Here is a 25,418-nt window from a genome sequence, read left to right as displayed (position 1 = left end):
ATTAATATGAATATAATTGATGAATGAGGCTGGGTTTCACTGAGGTTCAGCTTTGTGGTCCATGTTTGTTCTGTTTCTATTAATATGAATATAATTGAGGAATGAGGCTGGGTTTCACTGAGGTTAAACTCATTGATCAATGTTGGTTCTGTTTATACTAATATGAATATAATTGATAAATGAGGCTGGGTTTCACTGAGGTTAAGCTTTGTGATCAATGTTGGTTCTGTTTAGATTACTATGAATATAATTGATGAATGTGGCTGGGTTTCACTCTTTTGATCATACATTGTCGGGCATTCGCACCTTTTCTTACCCGTTTTTTACAAACCCTGGTCGGACTGTCACACATTCTTGTAGCCAAACACATCCGCTCCCGCTATTGATTGTGTACAGTCGGGTATTTTAACCTTTTCTTACCCGTTTTTTACCAACTATGGTCGGACATTCACACCTTCTTACAGCGGAACACCTCCGCTCCCTGTTTTGATGGTGTATGTTTGGGCATTCGAACCTTTTCTTACCCGCTTTTTACAAACTATGCTCGGACATTCAAACCTTCTTGTAGCCGAACACATCCACTCCTTCTTTTGATGATGTATGTTTGGGCATTCAAACCTACTTTTTGCCCTCTTTTCATTAATTTTGGGTGGACATTCACACCTTGTCACAGCCAAACACCTCCGCTCCCTGTTTTGATCATGTATGGTTGGACGTTCGCACCTTTTCTCACCCGCTTTTTGCAAACTATGGTCGGCTGTTCACAGCTTCCTCTCCACCATACTTGTATGGTGGGATGTTCACACCCAGTTGCATCCGAAGACCTCCACCCCCACTTTTGTTGATATTTAGTTGGTCATTCGCAGCTTACCCGCTTTTGGCAAACTATGGCCTTCTTGCAGCCAAACACCTCTGATCTCGCTTTTGATAATGTAAGGTTGGGCATTCAGACCTTGCTTCACCTGCTTTTCACCAAATATAGTCGGACATTCACACCTTCTTTGAGCCGAACACTTCCGCTCCACCTTTTAGTGTTCTATCACACCTTTTTTTCACCGAATTTTATAGATTATGGTTGGAAATTCTCAACCACTCTTCATCCGAAGACCTCTCCTCCCGCTTTTGTTAATATATTTGAACTTTAGTCGGACATTCACACCTTCTTGCCGCTGAACCACCTCCGCTCCCTGTTTTGATCATGTATGGTCTGGCAATACTACCTTTTCTTACCCGTTTGTGAGTAATTATGGCTGGACATTCACACCTACTTGCAGCCGAACACCACCTCTCTCGCTTTTGATGATGTATGGACCGGCATTCTTACCTTTTCTAACACATTTTTCAGAAATTACGGTCGGAGATTCACACCTACTCACAGCCGAACAACTCCGCTCCCGCATTTGATGGTGTGCAGTCGGACATTCTCACCCTTTCTCATCAGCTTTTTGCAAATTATGATCTGACATTCACACCTACTTGCAGTCGAAAAGCTATGCTCCCGCTTTTGATTATGTTTGGTTGGATGTTCAAACCTTTTCTTAACTGCTTTTTACAAACTTTGGTTGGACGTTCACACCTTCTTGTAGCCGAACACATCCACTCCCGCTTTTGATCATGTGCGGTTTGATTTTCGAAAATTTTCTTTCATGTTTTCTAGCAATTATTGATGGACATTTAGACCTTCTTGCAGCTGAACACCTCCGCTCCTGCTTTTGATCATACCTTGTCAGGCATTCGCACCATGTCTTACCCGCTTTTTACAAACTTTAGTCGAACATTTACACCTTTTTGTAGCCGAACACCACCTCTCTCGCTTTTGATGATGTATGGTTCGGCATTCTTTCCTTTTCTAACACATTTTTCAGCAATTATGGTCGGACATTCACACCTACTCAGAGCCGAACACCTCCGCTCCCGCATTTGATGGTGTATAGTCGGGCATTCTCACCCTTTCTCATCAGCTTTTTGCAAATTATGATCTGACATTCACACCTGCTTTTGATAATGTATGGTTGGGCATTCGTACCTTTTTTTACCCATTTTTCAGGAATTATGGGTGGACATTCACACCTTCTTGCAGCTGAACACCTCCTCTCCTTCTTATGATCATGTGCGGATGATATTCCAAAATTTTCTTTCATGTTTTAAAGCAATTATTGATGGACATTCAGACCTTCTTGCAGCTGAACCACTCTGCTCCCGCTTTTGATGGTGTATAGTCGGGCTTTCGAGCCTTTCCTTCCCGGTTTTTACAAATTATGGTTGGACATTCAGACCTTCTTGCAGCCGAACACCTCCGCTCCCTCTTTTGATCATACATTGTCGGGCATTAGCACCTTTTCTTACCCGCTTTTTACAAACCATAGTCGGACTTTCACATCTTTTAGTAGCCAAACAACTCCGCTCCCGCTATTGATTGTGTACAGTCGGGTATTTTAACCTTTTCTTACCCGCTTTTTACCAACTATGGTTGGACATTCACACCTTCTTACAGCGGAACACCTCCGTTCCCTCTTTTGATGGTGTATGTTCGGGCAGTCAAACCTTTTCTTACCTGCTTTTTACAAACTATGGTCGGACATTCAAACCTTCTTGGAGCCGAACAAATCCACTCCTGCTTTTGATTATGTATAGTTGGGCATTCGCACCTTTTCTTACCCATTTTTCAGTAATTATGGGTGTACATTCACACCTTCTTGCAGCCGAACACCTCCGCTCCCTCTTTTGATCATACATTTTCGGGCATTCGCACCTTTTCTTACCCGCTTTTTACAAACCATGGTCGGACTTTCACACCTTTTAGTAGCCGAACAACTCTGCACCCGCTACTGATTGTGTACAGTCGGGTATTTTAACCTTTTCTTACCCGTTTTTTACCAACTATGGTCGGACATTCACACCTTCTTACAGCGGAACACCTCCGCTCCCTCCTTTGATGATGTATGTTCGGGCATTCGAACCTTTTCTTACCCGCTTTTTACAAACTATGGTCAGACGTTCAAACCTTCTTGTAGCCGAACATATCCACTCCTGCTTTTGATGATGTATGGTTGGGCATTCGAACCTACTTGTTGCCCGCTTTTCATTAATTATGGGTGGACATTCACACCTTGTCTCAGCCAAACACCTCCGCTCCCTGTTTTGATCATGTATGGTTTGACATTCGCACCTTTGCTTACCCTCTTTTTATACTGATTGCTCAAGATTAAGTTGTTCTTTCTCAAACTACAAATTTTTTTTTATTGTTGAAACTTGATTTGAAGTGGATAAATAAGGAAGACAAACAGTTTTAAGTCAGGCTGATAGCAATTAATTTTATAGCAAAATCTGTATTTCGTCATTTGTCGAGAGATGCTTATTGCTGAAGAAGTTCTTTCTCATTCTACAAAGTACAACGTTGTTTATCATTGAAACTTGATTAGACATGAATAAATATGAAGGACAAAGCAGTCTTAACTTGGTTTGAGTTAAGGAATTCGTTTTATAGGAGAATCCGAATTCGTGCATAACTCGTAAAATAGAGCTTATTTTCGGATTCCTGAAGAATGAGTCTGGTTCTTTCTCATAATACAAAGTTTGTTGTTTATTGTTGAAACTTCATCAGACCGTTAGATAAAGTCGGACTCACCTCGACGCACGGCTTGGGATCTGGAACCAGTACTCTTGAGAGGGGTTGGACTCTCTTCCACTCTGGAGTTGCCCGTGGTGAGAGGCGCAGAGCAGGTGTGGGCATACTTATTGCCCCCCGGCTGTGTGCCAGTACATTGGGGTTTACCCCAGTGAACGAGAGGGTAGCCTCCCTCCGCCTTTGGGTGGGGGGACGAGTCCTGACTGTTGTTTGTGCCTATGCGCCAAACAGCAGTTCAGAGTACCTACCCTTTTTGGAGTCTCTGGGGGAGGCACTGGAGAATGCTCCTACCGGAGACTCCCTCATTCTGCTGGGGGACTTCAATGCTCACGTGGGCAATGACAGTGAGACCTGGAGGGGTGTGATTGGGAGGATCGGGGGGCCCCCCGATCTGAATCAGAGTGGTGTTATGTTGTTGGACTTCTGTGCCAGTCATAGACTGTCCATAACGAACACCATGTTCAGGCATAAGGGTGTCCATATGTGCACTTGGCACCAGGACACCCTTGGCCGCAGTTCGATGATCGACTTTGTGGTTGTATCATCGGACTTGCGGCCGTATGTCCTGGACACTCGGGTGAAGAGAGGGGCGGAGCTCTCAACTGATCACCTGGTGGGGGAGGATGCCGATCAGACCTGGCAGGCCCAAACGTATTGTGAGGGTCTGCTGGGAGCGTTTGTCAGAATCCCCCGTCAGAAGGAGCTTTAACTCCCACCTCCGGCAGAGCTTCAACCATATTTGAGGTGGGGGACATTGAGTCCGAATGGGCCATGTTTCGTGACTCCATTGCCGAGGCAGCTGGTCGGAGTTGTGGCCGTAAGGTGGTCGGTGCCTGTCGTGGCGGCAACCCTCGAACCTGCTGGTGGACACCAGTGGTGAGGGAAGCCGTCAAGCTGAAGAAGGAGTCCTATCGGGCCTTTTTGGCCAGTGGGACCCTGGAAGAAGCTGATAGGTACCGACGGGCCAGACGGGCCACGGCTTCGGCGGTTGCTGAGGCAAAAACTCGGGCCTGGGAGGAGTTCGGTGAGACCATGGAGAACGATTTCCGGACGGCCTCGAAAAGATTCTGGTCCACCATCCGGCGTCTCGGGGGGGGGGGGGCGGCTCACAGTCAACACTGTTTACAGTGGGGACGGGGCTTTGCTGACCTCAACTAGGGATGTTGTGAGTCGGTGGGGGGAGTACTTCGAGGAACTCCTCAATCCTACCAACACGTGCTTGGAAGAGGCAGAGTCGGAGAGCTCGGAGACGGGGCCTCCCATTTCTGGGGCTGAGGTTGCCGAGGTGGTTAAAAAGCTCCTCGGTGGCAAGGCCCCGGGGGTGGATGAGGTCCGTCCTGAGTTTCTCAAGGCTCTGGATGTTGTAGGGCTGTCTTGGCTGACACGCCTCTGCAGTATTGCGTGGACATCGGGGACAGTGCCTCTGGACTGGCAGATTGGGGTGGTGGTCCCCCTCTTTAAAAAGGGGGACCGGAGGGTGTGTTCCAACTATACGACCCGTCGTTGTGAAGAGGGAGCTGAGCCAGAAGGCGAAGCTCTCTACTTACTGGTCAATCTACGTTCCCATCCTCACCTATGGTCACGAGTTGTGGGTAGTGACCGAAAGAACAAGATCGCGAATACAAGCGGCCGAAATGGGTTTCCTCCGCAGGGTGTCTGGGCTCTCCCTTAGAGATAGGGTGAGAAGCTCAGTCATCCGGGAGGGGCTCGGAGTAGAACCGCTGCTCCTCCGCATTGAGAGGAGTCAGATGAGGTGGCTCGGGCATCTGGTTAGGATGCCCCCTGGGCGCCTCCCTGGGGAGGTGTTCTGGGCACGTCCCACTGGGAGGAGACCCCGGGGGAGACCCAGGTAACGTTGGAGAGACTATGTCTCTCGGCTGGCCTGGGAACGCCTCAGGGTCCCCCCGGAAGAGCTGGAGGAAGTGGCCGGGGACAGAGACGTCTGGGTTTCTCTGCTCAAGCTCCTGCCCCCGCGACCCGACCCCCGGATAAGCGGCAGATGATGGATGGATGGATGGATATATCCTCCATCAACCAGACTTACAACCCCCGACTAGGGTAGCAGAATTTCTAAGCATCTGTACCCCAAAACTACTATCAAAAATATATAAATTATTGTCTAAGATAGATGACACAATGTCTCTTCCATCCTCAAAATGGGAGGCAGATTTATCCATCAGTTCTGGTCATAGCTTCTAACCACAAATATGTTTGAACACCTTCATAAAGACTCAAAATCCTAATTTACAGCTCATACAATACAAAATCCTTCATAGAACACACTATACAGGACAAAGGATGTTCAGGATGGGTCTAACACACTCAAACATCTGCTCACATTGCACATATAACACACCTGATGATTATGCACACGCTTTGTGGTTTTCTGCGCCTGTCCAGAAGTTCTGGCTTGAAGTCTGTGAGGACCTATCAACATGGCTAAAGTGTAGCATCCCTGCATGCCCCACACTGTGCATACTGGGTGACTTAGACAACATCAACATGGAAATTAACTCAGCACACATGGTTGTCACAGTGTTATGTATCGCAAAGAAAACTATTCTCATGAACTGGAAAGCGAAGAACAATCTGTGTATTAACCAGTTTAGAAATTTTCTTTTAGATTATATTAGCATGGAAACAATGTCTGCCTCCTCAAAACATCAATTGGCTGGATTTCATTCTCTCTGGTCCCCTCTGATTAATTTTATCACATAGTGGTGGTGGTGGGTTGCTGGGTGATGGTGGGTCTCAGGCCCGGGCTGCTGCGACTGGTGTGACCGGGTGGTTTGTTTGTTTGTTTTTTTATGTTGTTTGTTTGTTTTTTGTAGAGGTCCTCCTGGGTGGGGTTGGGTTGAGTGGGGTGGGGCGGGATGGGTACCTTCTGGGGGTACAGTAGCTCCCGGAATATGGTCGCTGCAGGCCCCGAGCCTGGTGGATATCAGGCCCTCCTGCCCATTGTTGGCTCCCAGGTAGCGGGGATGCCTATTGCAGCCAGTCCCTGGCTGCCCTCTCTGGGGGAGAGTAGCTCCCCCGGTATATATCCCCATACCCCTCTCCCTTCTGGCTCCTGTACACAGCACACACTCACACATGAAGGGTTTTGGGGGCGTGTGTGTTCGGTGGGGCCACGTAGGTGGTCCCCTTTGGTTGCACTCTGCAGTTCCCTGCCCCTGTTTTAATTTCACCTTAGACATTACTACTTATCAAACACACTCACACACACACATTAGGTCTTGGGGGGTGGTTACACTGAGTGGCATCTGGTGGGCGGGGCTCTTTGGGTATGTAGGCTGCCCAGAGTGCCGCGCTCCCAGTTCTACAAGTTTGGCTGCCCCTCAATTTTAATTGCTCACTATTAGAAAATATTGAAGAGCCAGAAGGGTGAGGGGAGGGGTCTTCTTCGCACACCCCTGCTTCCTGGTGTCTGCTCGGGGCAGGAGGGGCCAGGAGGATTAATTAATTGTTCTGCTGGTTCGGGGTCTGTGGTGGCTGGGGGGTTGCTGGCCTCCTGGTGTGCCCGCTGCACTACACCCCAGCAGAGTCGAGGGAGGTAGGACGTGTGGATGTATGGGACGTGAAAGTGTGTGTGGTAATCATTGGGCCTGGATCTGGGACTTGCTGTCGCCTGGCCTGCCTGTGTTTCTCCCGATGGGGCATCAGCGTTGCCTCTCCCCACTGCTCGCGACTTCACCCACTTGTGGGCACGTCTTGACTCCCAGGGCACTTGGCCAGGGGCGCTGGGGCAGGCGCTGACCCACTTTGTGGCTGTCTGGGGCGCTTGGCCCTCCTGGGTATTGGGTGGGGCCTCTGCCGGGGGGTTTGGGGGCGCTCGGGCTCCTGGGGCCCAGGTCCAGTGCACGGCCCATGTCTGGGCGGCTGGGGCCTGGCGGGGTCGGTGGGCTGTTACCCCTGGTTCCCGGAGTGCCTCTGCCCTATGCCTATGGGGGCTCTTTCCGGGGGCTTCCTCTGCAGTCTTCTGGGTGGATGCGTGGTTGCCCCTGCGGTGGGCTGCCTGGGTTCTGTGCTCTGTGGGGGCTGCTGGTGGCCTGGGTCTTGTGGCCCTCTCTGCCTGCTTCTGATTGCTTGGGGGGGGGGGGGGGGCTGTGGATTGTGGCCCTGTACGCTTATACACTCATAACTAAGCACGGTTATCATGTAGGTCCTGTGCCATGGGTGTTGCATGTTCTCACACACACACACACACATTCATTAGTCCAGTAGCATGGTCACTAAGCAGTTGATGTATTATCATGTCGTCTCAGGTCATCTATATCCACAGCTGTGTTGTATGCGATTGCCGCTTCTTGTGCTTGTTTTTGTTTGTTTGTGTGTTTGTTTTTTCTCTGCTTGTCTGCTTTCAGGTGCTCCTGGTGGCGCTAAGGCTGGATTCCCCTCATAGGCCATGGATTGTTGTCTGTTTTGTTTTTTACAGGTGTAGCAGCTGGTTGTCTGGTTTTTGTTTCTATTTTTGTTCTGTTTCCTCTTCTTTCCTCTTCTTCTTTCCTTGTCCCCCGGTCCGGTTCAGTTCAGTTCATGTCATATATTGTAAACAGAAATAAATAAATGGGCATCAAGGGGAGCTTTACATTTATAAAACTTCCCTTGGCAAAACAAATCTGTTTGGCATCAAAGGTATTCAGACTACAATTCTTCTGACATAATGCTGAACAGGACAAGGGGGAAAAAAAGTAAAGAAGACAGTTCTGCCGAAAGCCAGGGATAGACCTGTTCTAAGTTCTATACTTTTTAAAAGGGGCGTGTTTATCAACTGTGGAATTAGAAGATTTACAAAAATGGTCAAGTGCTAGATCTTCATCTGGGATTTTAACAGTGTCATATAACTATTCAACAGATCAGTTAAAAAAAAGCCTGCTCATGGAGATGTTTCAGGATCTGGATACCAAGCGTGGACCTAATGTTTTCATTTTTGCAATTCTGATACAGGCTATTGAGCAGTGATAACTAACACCAAGTTCAGATACTGCGGATTTTCTACCTTTGATTTGTTAAGATTGAGCCAATCAGGGACAACCTTGAAGGATCACTTTGGTTTTGTAGGATCAGTAATTACCTGAGAAAGGTTGATATTGGTACACACCTTTTTTAAATGATCAGAGGCAGAGTTCAACTTGTTTAAATTAAAATTGCCACACAGAGATTGGGTTTAGGCCACATGCACACAGAATGACATCAACAAATATAAGAAATATTAAACATTTACACATAGATTTTTGAATATATGTAGAGGAATGATACTTTGAAATGTGCTCATTGCGGAGTTATGATCAGTTGAGTAATGAAGGTTGAACTATTCTGGGAAAGAGGTTCTATTCCCAGCATCATGATGGACACTCCTGATATAGAAGGTTTCGCTAACGCATTGGAATTGTTTTACTATTTTCATATGCATGTGCAATGAAGAATTGCTTGCTGCTGATAAATGCAAAGAAGAACAGCTTACACATAGATGCTCACATATAGGCTGCTGAATGCAATGAAGACCTGCTTATCAAGTAAAGTTCAATGTCAATGTGTAATATTCAATTAGGATTTGCAAAACAGTGAAGTTAAACAATGAATGGGTCCATAGTCGGTATGAGAAGACTACAGGAATATTTACCTGGGTGTACGTTCAAACAGAGATGAGAAAATTGCGATAAATAATTGTTTGTTTGTTTGTTAGTATGTATAGGAATGTTATGTGTATAAACTGTGTTGAGTTATAGTTACTCAGTAGTGTCTCAGTGAAACAACCGACGGGGGAAGCCTTGCGGTGACAACAAAAGCAGTGTTTTACTGATCAGTCAAGTTGCTCCAGTGTACTCCATACAAACTGGTTGGCTACTGAAGGGATAGAAAATGGGGAATACTTGTTTTAAAGCAAACAAGGAATTAGATGGGAAAAATACATGTTTTAACGGGACCCAGACAATATTAAATACTCAGACAGATGGGAGAAGAAGTGTAGTTTTGTAGGAAATCACAAAATTATTACATAGGATTAGTGAAATCAATTGAAGAATGCCTTTCTGAAGAGCTGTTTACCACAGATGAGCAGCTTTGCGACCAAGCACATTGTAGATCGCTTTACTGCCAAAATGATCTAATTTAATGGATTGGTTTAGACATGCATAACAGCATTTTAAGAACAAAGAGAGAAACAAAAAGGGACAACGCTTCATGGTGGAAGGTGATGTATAAATAACTGTGTATATGATGAAGGGGGTGGCAACACCCATTCCGAAATTTCGCTATTCCGGCATCCCGCTATTCCGACATCCCACCATTCCGACATACCACCATTCCGACATACCACCATTCCGACATGCAAACGTCCCACCATTCCGACATCCCACCATTGCGACATCCCGCTATTCTGACGTTCAAATGTCCCACCATTCCGACAAGGCTTTCCGTATAAGGAAATGTGTGTTACTCAACAGGTGAGTCCCTTCTTTCTGTTCATGCAATTTATATGTTTAACACATGTTTATAGACAAGCGTTATTAAAAACACAAAGTCTCGGCAACTGGAGGAGGAGAAGCAGTCCGCGGTGGTTTTCAATCACACTCTCCAATGCCACTTGTTTCAGCTTCCGAAAATTTAATCCAGGAAAAAAAGGCTTACAAACATGGACCAAAACGGCTCCATAACACGCACAAGAATCCAAAAGAAACGAAAGTTAACTAAAAGAAAGCAAATAAACAGTATGAAGTGGTCAAAATTGGTTTTACGCATGCCTATGTGCGTCTGGCACATGCGTCTTCGGGCTCTCCCACGTTGGTTTGTGGATGAAAGCTATATGTTCAGCTGTAATGTCATGTAAAAACAATCTCTACATGACATTTACTCCCAGGTGTGACCAGTTAGGTCCTTAAGATATCAACAGGCTGTATAAAGCTACAACCGTTGCGGCTGTGTGTTTGTGCCAAATGCGCAAAGCCCATCCGCGCTTCCCAAAATTGGAGTGAGTACTCATAAATCACGTGAATAACATGAATAAACGTTTTTACTGAATTTTGTTGTGTTTTATACGTTCTATGCTGTCATTTCTCTCTTCTCCTATTGGCAAGGCAAGGCAGAGTGCTCGCAACTGTGTCCTGTGCAGTAGCCGTGATATCTGTAATTGCAATTATTACTTTTGCATATGATGACAGCGTGCAAAAGACGCCGCTCCAGCTGGCTGCTGTGACAGCTCACTGTATTTCTGCTTAATCAGTTTCAGTCTCGCCAGAGTTACATTAATATCTGTATTTTTATATTTGAAATTCAGGGGATTTTGATAATAGATTATTAAAGTTTGTTTGCGAGGCTGTGGCCTCTGCATGTGCAAAGCTTGTGCGCCAAACTTTAGGGCGTATTTGCGCCGGCATATCATTAGTGCAAAATGTTTTGGGTAAAAAATAGGCTATTAAAAGGAACTGTCGGAATGGCGGTATGTTAAAAAAAAACAAAAAACATACCGCCATTCCGACCATAGGAGGAAAAAAGTGTCGGAATGGTGGGACGTTTGATAAAAAATTAAGTGTCGCCATTCCGACAATTGGAGACCCATGTCGGAATGGCGAGATGTCGGAATGGCAGCATGTAACCATGATGAAGGAGAGACCATTTGAGCAGCACAGCCATTTCGCAGCACAGGGACAGCAGTCCAAGTTACAGGATCTCCCACGTGGTAGAAGAAGAAAAAAAATCACCAAACTCAAGGACAGAAAGACAAAGACTCCGGTGAACGAAGACAGAGGACTGACAAACCAGAAATACAAAAGGATTCTCGATATCAAGATCCAGAAGAAGAGGCTAACAATGCCACGAACACTTACGATGCTGGGAATGATGCCAGCAATGAACAGAGAAGAAGATTCAGTGTCATCAATCTGCATTACGTGCCTCTAATGAGGGGGTGAATATAGAATCCTCAACGATTACAACGTCTCTGGGAACTGTGACAACAACAAGGTTTAAACCATTTGATATATATTGTAACCTATGTACAGCTGCAAGGTGTGAATGTCTGACTATAGTTTGTAAATAAGGTGCAAATGCCCAACAATGTATAATCAAAAGAGGGAGCGGAGGTTTTCGGCTACAAGAAGGTTTGAATGTCTGACCATAGTTTGTAAAAAGCGGGTAAGAAAAGGTTCAAGCGCCTGACTATACACGATCAAAAGCGGGAGCAGAGGTGTTCCGCTGTAAGACGGTGTGAATGTCCGACCATATTTGGTAAAAAGCGGGTAAGAAAAGGTTAAAATACCCGACTGTACACAATCAATAGCGGGAGAGGAGGTGTTCAGCTGCAAGAAGGTGTGAATGTCCACCCATAATTACTGAAAAATGGGTAAGAAAAGGTGCGAATGCCCAACCATACATTATCAAAAGCTGGTGTGAATGTCAGATCATAATTTGCAAAAAGCTGATGAGAAAGGGTGAGAATGCCCGACTATACACCATCAAAAGAGGGAGCGGAGGTTTTCGGCTGCAAGAAGGTCTGAATGTCCACCCAAAATTCCTGAAAAATGTGTAAAAAAAGGGTGCGAATGCCAAACCATACATCATCAAAAGCAGGAGTGGATGTGTTCGGCTACAAGAAGATTTGAATGTCCATCAATAATTGCTTTAAAACATGAAAGAAAATTTTCGAATATCAAACCGCACATGATCATAAGCGGGAGAGGAGTTGTTCAGCTGCAAGAAGGTATGAATGTCCACCCATAATTACTGAAAAATGGGTAAGAAAAGGTGAAAATGCCAACCATACATCATCAAAAGCAGGAGTGGATGTGTTCGGCTACAAGAAGGTTTGAATGTCCGACCATAGTTTGTAAAAAGCGGATAAGAAATGGTTCGAATGCCCGAACATAGACCATCAAAAGAGGGAGCGGAGGTGTTCCGCTGTAAGAAGGTGTAAATGTCCGACCATAGTTGGTAAAAAGCGGGTAAGAAAAGGTTAAAATACCCGACTGTACACAATCAATAGCGGGAGCGGAGTTGTTTGGCTACAAGAAGGTGTGAAAAACCGAACACGGATTGTAAAAAGCGGGTAAGAAAAGGTTCGAATGCCCGAATATATACCATCAAAAGTGGAAGTGGATTTGTTCGGCTGCAAGAAGGTGTGAACGTCCGACCAAAGTTTGTAAAAAGCAGTTAAGAAAAGGTTCGAATATCCAACCAAACATAATCAAAAGCGGGAAAAGAGCTGTTCGACTGCAAGTAGGTGTGAATGTCAGATCATAATTTGCAAAAAGCTGATGAGAAAGGGTGAGAATGCCCGGCTATACACCATCAAATGCGGGAGCGGAAGTGTTTGGCTGTGAGTAGGTGTGAATGTCCGACCATAATTGCTGAAAAATGTGTTAAAAGAGACTAGAATGCCGGACAATACATCATCAAATGCGGGAGCGGAGTTGTTCGGCTGTGAGTAGGTGTGAATCTCCGAGCATAGTTTGTAAAAAGGGGGTAAGAATAGGTTCGAATGCCCGAACATACACTATCAAAACAGGGAGCTTAGGTGGCTCAGCTGCAAGGTGTGAATGTCTGACTATAGTTTGTAAATAAGGTGCAAATGCCCAACAATGTATAATCAAAAGAGGGAGCGGAGGTTTTCGGCTACAAGAAGGTTTGAATGTCCGACCATAGTTTGTAAAAAGCGGGTAAGAAAAGGTTCAAGCGCCTGACTATACACGATCAAAAGCGGGAGCAGAGGTGTTCCGCTGTAAGACGGTGTGAATGTCCGACCATATTTGGTAAAAAGCGGGTAAGAAAAGGTTAAAATACCCGACTGTACACAATCAATAGCGGGAGAGGAGGTGTTCAGCTCTAAGAAGGTGTGAATGTCCACCCATAATTACTGAAAAATGGGTAAGAAAAGGTGCGAATGCCCAACCATACATTATCAAAAGCAGGTGTGAATGTCAGATCATAATTTGCAAAAAGCTGATGAGAAAGGGTGAGAATGCCCGACTATACACCATCAAATGTGGGAGCGGAGTTGTTCGGCTGTGAGTAAGTGTGAATCTCCGACCATAATTGCTGAAAAATGTGTTAGAAAAGGTAAGAATGCCGGTCCATACATCATCAAAAGCGGAAGAGGTGGTGTTCGGCTGCAAGTAGGTGTGAATGTCCAGCCATAATTACTAACAAACGGGTAAGAAAAGGTAGTATTGCCAGACCATACATGATCAAAACAGGGAGCGGAGGTGGTTCAGCTGCAAGAAGGTGTGAATGTCCGACTAAAGTTCAAATATATTAACAAAAGCGGGAGGAGAGGTCTTCGGATGAGAGTGGTTGAGAATTTCCAACCATAATCTGTAAAATGCGGTGAAAAAAAAGGTGTGATAGAACACTAAAAGGTGGAGCGGAAGTGTTCGGCTGCAAGAAGGTGTGAATGTCCGACTATATTTGGTGAAAAGCAGGTGAAGCAAGGTCTGAATGCCCAACCTTACATCATCAAAAGCGAGATCAGAGGTGTTTGTCTGCATGAAGGCCATAGTTTGCCAATAGCGGGTAAGCTGCGAATGACCGACTAAATATCAACAAAAGGTCTTCGGATGCAAGTGGGTGTGAATATCCCACCATACAAGTATGGTGGAGAGGAAGCAGTGAACAGCCGACCATAGTTGGCAAAAAGCGGGTGAGAAAAGGTGCGAATGTCCAACCATACATGATCAAAACAGGGAGCGGAGGTGTTTGGCTGTGACAAGGTGTGAATGTCCACCCAAAATTAATGAAAAGCGGGCAACAAGTAGGTTTGAATGCCCAACCATACATTATCAAAAGCAGGAGTGGATGTGTTCGGCTACAAGAAGGTTTGAATGTCCGAGCATAGTTTGTAAAAAGCGGGTAAGAAAAGGTTCGAATGCCCAGACATACACCATCAAAAGAGGGAGCGGAGGTGTTCCGCTGTAAGAAGGTGTGAATGTCCGACCATAGTTGGTAAAAAACGGGTAAGAAAAGGTTAAAATACCCGACTGTACACAATCAATAGCGGAAGCGGATGTGTTTGGCTACAAGAATGTGTGACAGTCCGACCATGGTTTGTAAAAAACGGGTAAGATAAGGTGCGAATGCCCGACAATGTATGATCAAAAGAGGGAGCGGATGTTTTCGGCTACAAGAAGGTTTGAATGTCCGACCATAGTTTGTAAAAAGCGGGTAAGAAAAGGTTCAAATGCCTGACTATACACCATCAAAAGCGGGAGCGGAGGTGTTCGGCTACAAGAAGGTGTGAAAGTTCAACCATGGTTTGTAAAAAGCTGCTAAGAAAAGGTTCGAATGCCCGAATATATACCATCAAAAGCGGGAGCAGAGCTGTTCGACTGCAAGTAGGTGTGAATGTCCAGCCATAATTACTCACAAACGGGTAAGAAAAGGTAGTATTGCCAGACCATACATGATCAAAAGAGGGAGTGGAGGTCTTCGGCTGCAAGGTCTGAATGTCCAACCATAATTTCTAAAAACCGGGTAAGAAAAGGCTCGAAAGCCCGACTATACACAATCAAAAGTGGGAGCGGGAGGTTTTCAGCTGCAAATCCTTCACTCAAACCAAGTGAAAACTGCTTTGTCCTTCATATTTATCAATGTCTAGATCGACTTCAACAAAGAACAACATTGTACTTTGCAGTAAAGAAAGAGCAAATCAAAAGTTTTAGGAATCCGAGAATAAGCTTATTTTCATACGTTCTGCATGATTTGGGATTTTATGTATAAAATGAATTCCTTCACTCAAACCAAGTTAAAACTGCTTTGTCCTTCATATTTATCAATGTCTAGATCGACTTCAACAAAGAACAACATTGTATTTTGCAGTAGTAGAAAGAGCAACACTGAAGGAACAGGAATCCGAGAATAAGCTTATTTTCATACGTTCTGCATGATTTGGGATTTTATGTATAAAATGAATTCCTTTACTCAAACAAAGTGGAAACTGCTTTGTCCTTCATATTTATCAATGTCTAGATTGACTTCAACAAAGAACAACATTGTATTTTGCAGTAGAAGAAATAGCAACACTGAAGGATCAGGAATCCGAAAACAAGCTTATTTTCATACGTTCTGCTTGATTTGGGATTTTGCTATAAAATTAATTCCTTCACTCAAACAAAGTGGAAACTGCTTTGTCCTTCATATTTATCAATGTCTATATCGATTTCAACAAAGAACAAGGCTGTATTTTGCAGTATAGGAAAGAGCAACACTGGAGGATCAGGAATCCGAGAATAAGCTTACTTTCATGAGTCCTGCACGATTTCGGATTTTCCTATAAAATGAATTGCTTTGCTCAAACCAAGTTAAAATTGCTTTGTCCTTCATAGTTATCCATGTCTAAAATGTATCAAGCATAAAGTTCCTCATATTACCCTGAATGAGAAAACAGCATCCCTTTGGTTGAGCAATACGTTCCTTTTGCGGAGTTATGCATGATTTCGGATTTTGCTATAAAATTCATTCCTTCACACCTTTTTTTTCACCGCATTTTATAGATTATGGTTGGAAATTTCAACCACTCTAATACGAAGACCTCTCCTCCCGCTTTTGTTAATATATTTGAACTTTAGTTGGACATTCACCCCTTTTTGCAGCTAAACCACCTCCGCTCCCTGTTTTGATCATGTATGGTCAAGCAATACTACATTTTCTTACCCGTTTGTGAGTAATTATGGCTGGATATTCACAACTACTTGTAGCTGAACACAATCTCTCTCGCTTTTAATTATGTTTGGATATTTGAACCTTTTCTTTACTGCTTTTTGCCAACGTTGGTCGGACGTTCACACCTTCTTGCAGCCGAACACCTCCGCTTCCGCTTTTGATGGTATATATTCGGGCATTCGAACCTTTTCTTACCAGCTTTTTACAAACGATGGTTGGACTTTCACACCTTCTTGTAGCCGAACAACTCCGCTCCCACTATTGATTGTGTACAGTCGGGTAGTTTAACCTTTTCTTACCCGCTTTTTACCAATTATGGTCGGACATTCACACCGTCTTACAGCGGAACATCTCCGCTCCCGCTTTTGATGGTGTATAGTCAGGCATTTGAACCTTTTCTTACCCGCTTTTTACAAACTATGGTCGGACATTCAAACCTTCTTGTAGCCGAAAACCTCTGCTCCCTCTTTTGATTATACATTGTCGGGCATTCGCACCTTATCTTACCCGCTTTTTACAAACTATAGTCAGACATTCACACCTTGGTGCTGAACCACCTCAGCTCCCTGTTTTGATCATGTATGGTCTGGCAATACTACCTTTTCTTACCCGTTTGTGAGTAATTATGGCTGGACATTCACACCTACTTGCAGTCGAACAGCTCTGCTCCCGCTTTTGATTATGTTTGGTTGGATATTCGAACCTTTTCTTAACTGCTTTTTACAAACTTTGGTCGGACGTTCAAACCTTCTTGCAGCCGAACACCTCCGCTTCCGCTTTTGATGGTATATATTCGGGCATTCGAACCTTTTCTTACCAGCTTTTTACAAACCATGGTTGGACTTTCACACCTTCTTGTAGCCAAATAACTCCGCTCCCCCTATTGATTGTGTACAGTCGGGTATTTTAACCTTTTCTTACCCACTTTTTACCAACTATGGTCAGACATTCACACCTTCTTACAGCGGAACACCTCCGCTCCCTCTTTTGATGGTGTATGTTTGGGCATTCGAACCTTTTCTTACCCGCTTTTTACAAACTATGCTCGGACATTCAAACCTTCTTGTAGCCGAACACATCCACTCCTTCTTTTGATGATGTATGTTTGGGCATTCAAACCTACTTTTTGCCCTCTTTTCATTAATTTTGGGTGGACATTCACACCTTGTCACAGCCAAACACCTCCGCTCCCTGTTTTGATCATGTATGGTTGGACGTTCGCACCTTTTCTCACCCGCTTTTTGCAAACTATGGTCGGCTGTTCACAGCTTCCTCTCCACCATACTTGTATGGTGGGATGTTCACACCCAGTTGCATCCGAAGACCTCCACCCACACTTTTGTTGATATTTAGTTGGTCATTCGCAGCTTACCCGCTTTTGGCAAACTATGGCCTTCTTGCAGCCAAACACCTCTGATCTCGCTTTTGATAATGTAAGGTTGGGCATTCAGACCTTGCTTCACCTGCTTTTCACCAAATATAGTCGGACATTCACACCTTCTTGCAGCCGAACACTTCCGCTCCACCTTTTAGTGTTCTATCACACCTTTTTTTCACCGAATTTTATAGATTATGGTTGGAAATTCTCAACCACTCTTCATCCGAAGACCTCTCCTCCCGCTTTTGTTAATATATTTGAACTTTAGTCGGACATTCACACCTTCTTGCAGCTGAACCACCTCCGCTCCCTGTTTTGATCATGTATGGTCTGGCAATACTACCTTTTCTTACCCGTTTGTTAGTAATTATGGGTGGACATTCACACCTACTTGCAGCCGAACACCACCTCTCTCGCTTTTGATGATGTATGGACCGGCATTCTTACCTTTTCTAACACATTTTTCAGAAATTACGGTCGGAGATTCACACCTACTCACAGCCGAACAACTCCGCTCCCGCATTTGATGGTGTGCAGTCGGACATTCTCACCCTTTCTCATCAGCTTTTTGCAAATTATGATCTGACATTCACACCTACTTGCAGTCGAAAAGCTATGCTCCCGCTTTTGATTATGTTTGGTTGGATGTTCAAACCTTTTCTTAACTGCTTTTTACAAACTTTGGTTGGACGTTCACACCTTCTTGTAGCCGAACACATCCACTCCCGCTTTTGATCATGTGCGGTTTGATTTTCGAAAATTTTCTTTCATGTTTTCTAGCAATTATTGATGGACATTTAGACCTTCTTGCAGCTGAACACCTCCGCTCCTGCTTTTGATCATACCTTGTCAGACATTCGCACCATGTCTTACCCGCTTTTTACAAACTTTAGTCGAACATTTACACCTTTTTGTAGCCGAACACCACCTCTCTCGCTTTTGATGATGTATGGTTCGGCATTCTTTCCTTTTCTAACACATTTTTCAACAATTATGGTCGGACATTCACACCTACTCAGAGCCGAACACCTCCGCTCCCGCATTTGATGGTGTATAGTCGGGCATTCTCACCCTTTCTCATCAGCTTTTTGCAAATTATGATCTGACATTCACACCTGCTTTTGATAATGTATGGTTGGGCATTCGCACCTTTTTTTACCCATTTTTCAGGAATTATGGGTGGACATTCACACCTTCTTGCAGCTGAACACCTCCTCTCGTTCTTATGATCATGTGCGGATGATATTCGAAAATTTTCTTTCATATTTTAAAGCAATTATTGATGGACATTCAGACCTTCTTGCAGCTGAACCACTCTGCTCCCGCTTTTGATGGTGTATAGTCGGGCTTTCGAGCCTTTCCTTCCCGGTTTTTACAAATTATGGTTGGACATTCAGACCTTCTTGCAGCCGAACACCTCCGCTCCCTCTTTTGATCATACATTGTCGGGCATTAGCACCTTTTCTTACCCGCTTTTTACAAACCATAGTCGGACTTTCACATCTTTTAGTAGCCGAACAACTCCGCTCCCGCTATTGATTGTGTACAGTCGGGTATTTTAACCTTTTCTTACCCGCTTTTTACCAACTATGGTTGGACATTCACACCTTCTTACAGCGGAACACCTCCGTTCCCTCTTTTGATGGTGTATGTTCGGGCAGTCAAACCTTTTCTTACCTGCTTTTTACAAACTATGGTCAGACATTCAACCCTTCTTGGAGCCGAACACATCCACTCCTGCTTTTGATTATGTATAGTTGGGCATTCGCACCTTTTCTTACCCATTTTTCAGTAATTATGGGTGTACATTCACACCTTCTTGCAGTCGAACATATCCACTCCTGCTTTTGATGATGTATGGTTGGGCATTTGAACCTACTTGTTGCCCGCTTTTCATTAATTATGGGTGGACATTCACACCTTGTCTCAGCCAAACACCTCCGCTCCCTGTTTTGATCATGTATGGTTTGACATTCGCACCTTTGCTTACCCTCTTTTTATACTGATTGCTCAAGATTAAGTTGTTCTTTCTCAAACTACAAATTTTAATTGTTGAAACTTGATTTGAAGTGGATAAATAAGGAAGACAAACAGTTTTAAGTCAGGCTGATAGCAATTAATTTTATAGCAAAATCTGTATTTCGTCATTTGTCGAGAGATGCTTATTGCTGAAGAAGTTCTTTCTCATTCTACAAAGTACAACGTTGTTTATCATTGAAACTTGATTAGACATGAATAAATATGAAGGACAAAGCAGTCTTAACTTGGTTTGAGTTAAGGAATTCGTTTTATAGGAGAATCCGAATTCGTGCATAACTCGTAAAATAGAGCTTATTTTCGGATTCCTGAAGAATGAGTCTGGTTCTTTCTCATAATACAAAGTTTGTTGTTTATTGTTGAAACTTCATCAGACCGTTAGATATAGTCGGACTCACCTCGACGCACGGCTTGGGATCTGGAAGCAGTACTCTTGAGAGGGGTTGGACTCTCTTCCACTCTGGAGTTGCCCGTGGTGAGAGGCGCAGAGCAGGTGTGGGCATACTTATTGCCCCCCGGCTGTGTGCCAGTACATTGGGGTTTACCCCAGTGAACGAGAGGGTAGCCTCCCTCCGCCTTTGGGTGGGGGGACGAGTCCTGACTGTTGTTTGTGCCTATGCGCCAAACAGCAGTTCAGAGTACCTACCCTTTTTGGAGTCTCTGGGGGAGGCACTGGTAAATGCTCCTACCGGAGACTCCCTCATTCTGCTGGGGGACTTCAATGCTCACGTGGGCAATGACAGTGAGACCTGGAGGGGTGTGATTGGGAGGATCGGGGAGCACCCCGATCTGAATCAGAGTGGTGTTATGTTGTTGGACTTCTGTGCCAGTCATAGACTGTCCATAACGAACACCATGTTCAGGCATAAGGGTGTCCATATGTGCACTTGGCACCAGGACACCCTTGGCCGCAGTTCGATGATCGACTTTGTGGTTGTATCATCGGACTTGCGGCCGTATGTCCTGGACACTCGGGTGAAGAGAGGGGCGGAGCTGTCAACTGATCACCTGGTGGGGGAGGATGCCGATCAGACCTGGCAGGCCCAAACGTATTGTGAGGGTCTGCTGGGAGCGTTTGTCAGAATCCCCCGTCAGAAGGAGCTTTAACTCCCACCTCCGGCAGAGCTTCAACCATATTTGAGGTGGGGGACATTGAGTCCGAATGGGCCATGTTCCGTGACTCCATTGCCGAGGCAGCTGGTCGGAGTTGTGGCCGTAAGGTGGTCGGTGCCTGTCGTGGCGGCAACCCTCGAACCTGCTGGTGGACACCAGTGGTGAGGGAAGCCGTCAAGCTGAAGAAGGAGTCCTATCGGGCCTTTTTGGCCAGTGGGACCCTGGAAGAAGCTGATAGGTACCGACGGGCCAGACGGGCCACGGCTTCGGCGGTTGCTGAGGCAAAAACTCGGGCCTGGGAGGAGTTCGGTGAGACCATGGAGAACGATTTCCGGACGGCCTCGAAAAGATTCTGGTCCACCATCCGGCATCTCAGGGGGGGGGAAGCGGCTCACAGTCAACACTGTTTACAGTGGGGACGGGGCTTTGCTGACCTCAACTAGGGATGTTGTGAGTCGGTGGGGGGAGTACTTCGAGGAACTCCTCAATCCTACCAACACGTGCTCGGAAGAGGCAGAGTCGGAGAGCTCGGAGACGGGGCCTCCCATTTCTGGGGCTGAGGTTGCCGAGGTGGTTAAAAAGGTCCTCGGTGGCAAGGCCCCGGGGGTGGATGAGGTCCGTCCTGAGTTTCTCAAGGCTCTGGATGTTGTAGGGCTGTCTTGGCTGACACGCCTCTGCAGTATTGCGTGGACATCGGGGACAGTGCCTCTGGACTGGCAGATTGGGGTGGTGGTCCCCCTCTTTAAAAAGGGGGACCGGAGGGTGTGTTCCAACTATAGGGGTATCACACTCCTCAGCCTCCCTGGTAAGGTCTATTCGGGGGTATTGGAGAGGAGGATCCGTCGGATAATCGAGCCTCGGATTCAGGAGATGCAGTGTGGCTTTCGTCCTGGCCGTGGAACAGTGGACCAGCTCTATACCCTCGGCAGGATCCTGGAGGGTGCATGGGAGTTCGCCCAACCAGTCTACATGTGTTTTGTGGACTTGGAGAAAGCGTTCGACCGTGTCCCTCGTGGAGTCCTGTGGGGGGTGCTCCGGGAATATGGAGTGCCGGACCCCTTGATAGGGGCCGTTCGGTCTCTGTATGACCGGTGCCAGAGTTTGGTCCGCATTGCCGGCAGTAAGTCGGATACGTTTCCGGTGAGAGTTGGACTCCGTCAGGGCTGCCCTTTGTCACCGATTCTGTTCCTAACTTTTATGGACAGAATTTCTAGGCGGAGCCAGGGCGTTGAGGGTGTCCCATTTGGCGACCTCAGAATCGGGTCTCTGCTTTTTTGCAGATGATGTGGTTCTGTTAGCATCGTCAGGCCGTGACCTTCAGCTCTCACTGGAGTGATTCGCAGCCGAGTGTGAAGCGGCTGGGATGAGAATCAGCACCTCCAAATCCGAGACTATGGTTCTCAGCCGGAAAAGGGTGGAATGCTCTCTCCGGGTCGGGAATGAGATCCTTCCCCAAGAGGAGGAGTTCAAGTATCTCGGGGTCTTGTTCACGAGTGACGGACGAATGGAGCGGGAGATTGACGGGCGGATCGGTGCGGCGCCTGCAGTGTTGCAGGCTCTGCACCGACCCGTCGTTGTGAAGAGGGAGCTGAGCCAGAAGGCGAAGCTCTCTACTTACTGGTCAATCTACGTTCCCATCCTCACCTATGGTCACGAGTTGTGGGTAGTGACCGAAAGAACAAGATCGCGAATACAAGCGGCCAAAATGGGTTTCCTCCGCAGGGTGTCTGGGCTCTCCCTTAGAGATAGGGTGAGAAGCTCAGTCATCCGGGAGGGGCTCGGAGTAGAACCACTGCTCCTCCGCATTGAGAGGGGTCAGATGAGGTGGCTCGGGCATCTGGTTAGGATGCCCCCTGGGCGCCTCCCTGGGGAGGTGTTCCGGGCACGTCCCACTGGGAGGAGACCCCGGGGGAGACCCAGGACACGTTGGAGAGACTATGTCTCTCGGCTGGCCTGGGAACGCCTCGGGGTCCCCCCGGAAGAGCTGGAGGAAGTGGCCGGGGACAGAGACGTCTGGGTTTCTCTGCTCAAGCTCCTGCCCCCGCGACCCGACCCCCGGATAAGCGGCAGATGATGGATGGATGGATGGATATATCCTCCACCAACCAGACTTACAACCCCCGACTAGGGTAGCAGAATTTCTAAGCATCTGTACCCCAAAACTACTATCAAAAATATATAAATTATTGTCTAAGATAGATGACACAATGTCTCTTCCATCCTCAAAATGGGAGGCAGATTTATCCATCAGTACTGGTCATAGCTTCTAACCACAAATATGTTTGAACACCTTCATAAAGACTCAAAATCCTAATTTACAGCTCATACAATACAAAATCCTTCATAGAACACACTATACAGGACAAAGGATGTTCAGGATGGGTCTAACACACTCAAACATCTGCTCACATTGCACAGATAACACACCTGATGATTATGCACACGCTTTGTGGTTTTCTGCGCCTGTCCAGAAGTTCTGGCTTGAAGTCTGTGAGGACCTATCAACATGGCTAAAGTGTAGCATCCCTGCATGCCCCACACTGTGCATACTGGGTGACTTAGACAACATCAACATGGAAATTAACTCAGCACACATGGTTGTCACAGTGTTATGTATCGCAAAGAAAACTATTCTCATGAACTGGAAAGCGAAGAACAATCTGTGTATTAACCAGTTTAGAAATTTTCTTTTAGATTATATTAGCATGGAAACAATGTCTGCCTCCTCAAAACATCAATTGGCTGGATTTCATTCTCTCTGGTCCCCTCTGATTAGTTTTATCACATAGTGGTGGTGGTGGGTTGCTGGGTGATGGTGGGTCTCAGGCCCGGGCTGCTGCGACTGGTGTGACCGGGTGGTTTGTTTGTTTGTTTTTTTATATTGTTTGTTTGTTTTTTGTAGAGGTCCTCCTGGGTGGGGTTGGGTTGAGTGGGGTGGGGCGGGATGGGTACCTTCTGGGGGTACAGTAGCTCTCGGAATATGGTCGCTGCAGGCCCCGAGCCTGGTGGATATCAGGCCCTCCTGCCCATTGTTGGCTCCCAGGTAGCGGGGATGCCTATTGCAGCCAGTCCCTGGCTGCCCTCTCTGGGGGAGAGTAGCTCCCCCGGTATATATCCCCATACCCCTCTCCCTTCTGGCTCCTGTACACAGCACACACTCACACATGAAGGGTTTTGGGGGCGTGTGTGTTCGGTGGGGTGTAGTGGATGGGGCCACGTAGGTGGTCCCCTTTGGTTGCACTCTGCAGTTCCCTGCCCCTGTTTTAATTTCACCTTAGACATTACTACTTATCAAACACACTCACACACACATTAGGTCTTGGGGGGTGGTTACACTGAGTGGCATCTGGTGGGCGGGGCTCTTTGGGTATGTAGGCTGCCCAGAGTGCCGCGCTCCCAGTTCTACAAGTTTGTCTGCCCCTCAATTTTAATTGCTCACTATTAGAAAATATTGAAGAGCCAGAAGGGTGAGGGGAGGGGTCTTCTTCGCACACCCCTGCTTCCTGGTGTCTGCTCGGGGCAGGAGGGGCCAGGAGGATTAATTAATTGTTCTGCTGGTTCGGGGTCTGTGGTGGCTGGGGGGTTGCTGGCCTCCTGGTGTGCCCGCTGCACTACACCCCAGCAGAGTCTACCAGGGAGGTAGGATGTGTGGATGTGTGGATGTATGGGACGTGAAAGTGTGTGTGGTAATGATTGGGCCTGGATCTGGGACTTGCTGTCGCCTGGCCTGCCTGTGTTTCTCCCGATGGGGCATCAGCGTTGCCTCTCCCCACTGCTCGCGACTTCACCCACCTGTGGGCACGTCTTGACTCCCAGGGCACTTGGCCAGGGGCGCTGGGGCAGGCGCTGACCCACTTTGTGGCTGTCTGGGGCGCTTGGCCCTCCTGGGTATTGGGTGGGGCCTCTGCCGGGGGGTTTGGGGGCGCTCGGGCTCCTGGGGCCCAGGTCCAGTGCACGGCCCATGTCTGGGCGGCTGGGGCCTGGCGGGGTCGGTGGGCTGTTACCCCTGGTTCCCGGAGTGCCTCTGCCCTATGCTTATGGGGGCTCTTTCCGGGGGCTTCCTCTGCAGTCTTCTGGGTGGATGCGTGGTTGCCCCTGCGGTGGGCTTCCTGGGTTCTGTGCTCTGTGGGGGCTGCTGGTGGCCTGGGTCTTGTGGCCCTCTCTGCCTGCTTCTGATTGCTTGGGGGGGGGCTGTGGATTGTGGCCCTGTACGCTTATACACTCATAACTAAGCACGGTTATCATGTAGGTCCTGTGCCATGGGTGTTGCATGTTCTCACACACACACACACACACATTCATTAGTCCAGTAGCATGGTCACTAAGCAGTTGATGTATTATCGTGTCGTCTCAGGTCATCTATATCCACAGCTGTGTTGTATGCGATTGCCGCTTCTTGTGCTTGTTTTTGTTTGTTTGTGTGTTTGTTTTTTCTCTGCTTGTCTGCTTTCAGGTGCTCCTGGTGGCGCTAAGGCTGGATTCCCCTCATAGGCCATGGATTGTTGTCTGTTTTGTTTTTTACAGGTGTAGCAGCTGGTTGTCTGGTTTTTGTTTCTATTTTTGTTCTGTTTCCTCTTCTTTCCTCTTCTTCTTTCCTTGTCCCCCGGTCCG

The sequence above is a fragment of the Leuresthes tenuis genome, unplaced genomic scaffold, assembly GCF_036924035.1.
Source record: "Leuresthes tenuis unplaced genomic scaffold, fLeuTen1.0.hap1 SCAF_2, whole genome shotgun sequence".
NCBI lineage: Eukaryota > Metazoa > Chordata > Actinopteri > Atheriniformes > Atherinopsidae > Leuresthes > Leuresthes tenuis.
Note: the sequence above shows the minus strand (reverse complement) of the source record.